Source organism: Antedon bifida, chromosome 9 (genome assembly GCF_963402885.1).
Source record: "Antedon bifida chromosome 9, ecAntBifi1.1, whole genome shotgun sequence".
Taxonomy (NCBI): Eukaryota; Metazoa; Echinodermata; class Crinoidea; order Comatulida; family Antedonidae; genus Antedon; species Antedon bifida.
In genome coordinates this window covers 1638176-1640746 of record NC_136234.1, presented here as the reverse complement: position 1 = coordinate 1640746, position 2571 = coordinate 1638176, and positions in this window count along the sequence as shown.

Genomic DNA, 2571 nt, shown 5'->3' with positions numbered 1-2571 from the left:
TTTTTGTCAGGGTTGCCAGGATTTCCAAACATCTTTAATCCAATTTGATCTGGCAAAATGTTGTATGAAATCGTCCCATCCGATCCTTCCTGTAGCTAGTCTGTACTGTATTATTTTCATTAATATTAATGCTGTAATCATGGCTGTTATGTAACTGTATTAAAGAATTTTTTTTAAACACAAATGTATGTGAATTAATTAAAACGCTAATTTGACGAAAGGAATATTATTGGGAGATTAGCTCAGTCTCTCAGACGTCGTGTAGGCCTACTTCTATTTTTGTCATTAGTATTTTTCTGTGATCCGATCCGCGTATGTGCGTACTATTTGGCGTGTGTAGGAAGTGCGTGCGCGTAACGGAAGAGCATATCGGAAATGCGTATAATAATCGCGTAACATCATCATAGCAACTTGTTGCTAAGTTAACAAATAAACAGTTCAAAGAAAAATAATTTATTATATATGTAATGATTTTTTCTAAAATAGCGCACGTTTTAATTCGAACTAATCACAAAAGTTATTCTGCATAATTATAATTAAATATAATAATATAATAAAAATTAATAACCACTTGCAATAGTATAATATTTTTGTATATAAATACCCTAGGCCTATACACACACTTATAGAAAACAAATAGTTTAGTAACTAAGTTGAGTTTATAGAATGTACCTTTTATTGGCGTATGTTCGATAACTCATATACAGTAACATTGAAGTTCTAAAACAGCGCCCTCGTGTCCGAACTTAAGTTAAACTTAATTTTTGACTGCACAAGTCGAAGCAACAGAACCAAATAAATCACTAATAGACATTGCGATAGCTTTGCTGACTACCTCAGTTTCATAATTAGGTGTAGTCGCAAAGTAAAAAGGAAGACAGGCAACCGATTGGTTAAGAATGGTTCCCACTAGGAATCAACGTAATAACGTACGCGCAACGCAAGTATTGACCAATCACAAGCGATGGATCCGTCCTGATTGGTAAATTTCTTGTGTTGCGCTTACGTCCCTTGCATTGCGTCCTAATACGTAATAGTAGCGTTATAGTGTGTGCAGATACGCTCTACTTCGTAAACCAATGTGATGTATAATGAGTCTAAATCTCTGTCTACACTATCAAACTAGTTTGACAAAAAAAGTGTGATGTACCCAAATATGGTAGTGATATTCTCAAATATGGTAGTGAAATGACATTATCATGTCCATATGGGCACATCATATTTTTTTGTCACATCAAGTTTGATAGTGAGACAGAGATTATAAGAAAACTATTTCCATGAAACGAGTTCATGATTGTTCATGTCATGGTCCAATTTTGACGCAACATGAACGTCGTTGACACATATGCTGAAGGCCTAACAATTTATAGTAATTGAATAATAATATCGTTACATTGAACAAATTAGGTTCAAGCTAAAAGATCTCGATTATTTGTTTTGCGCTCTATTTGATATTACGGAAGTAAAAACCATTACAAGCTGGATTATAATGTTAACTGCAATGGTATGAACACAATCATTTCATCAATCACTCGTTTACACAAAAACAACTATAGGTTAGATCGTGTGAAAGCGATTCCTGATTATGTGCTCTATTTAATCAACTTCGAGTCACCTACTGAAAGTAGTATAGAGGCTCTATTTGTATTCCATTTATAGTCTACCAGGAAAAAACGAATCAATTTTATTTATATTTTATTTTTATTTCAATAAATTAAATATACCACGGTACACTTTTTTAAAACTCCCTTGTCATGTACCTATCAACATGTTACTTGTTACTTGTATACTTTTGCTTATTTTATTTTTAATTTTATGAACGTGTTATTATAGGTTCAGATATTTTAGTTTGCCGAATCTAGAATAAGATTGATTCAGTCCCTTCCCTCTAGACAGCTACTTTCTGTATTTATTTTGACGTGAGAAGGGACAAGGTATTTTACGGTTAAATGACACATTAATCGAATTATCGTTCTTCACTTAAATGTAATCACCTTAATTTCCTTTATTAAGATGTCACCTTTCGTAGTTTAGCTACTTACTGTACGTTAAGGTGCGTTATTGCATGTTCACACAGCAAAATAAGCCCGATTTATACACGCAATATACAACCAGTTAACCGTCTGTTTACACATGGGCCATGAGAAGTATTTCTACATGCTGAACCAAACAGTAGCCTACATTAGTTACGTATAGGTTCGCTTCACATAGCAAAAATAAGCACACGTATTTAGTCAACAGAAGGCAATATGTGAACCAGGCTGGAACGTTTCTAAATTCCAATTCTAGAACGATCAATTTACCTAGAGGTCTTGAACCTGACTAGGATTATACGTGACATGTTATAAACCTGTATCCATAATCGGAAACAAATTTGATTAACGCATCCGGCTGCCTAAGAATCGTAAAACGCGTTACATTTCTTGGCTGTAGAAGGAAATATTAGAAGTTTTTTTTTTCAATTTCAAGGCCATGAAGGGGTTGAGTTCTGGAAAACGCTTGGTTTCATACAGTAGTAGTAGTAGTATTAGTAGTAGTAGTAGTAGTAGTAGTAGTAGTAGTAGTAGGCCT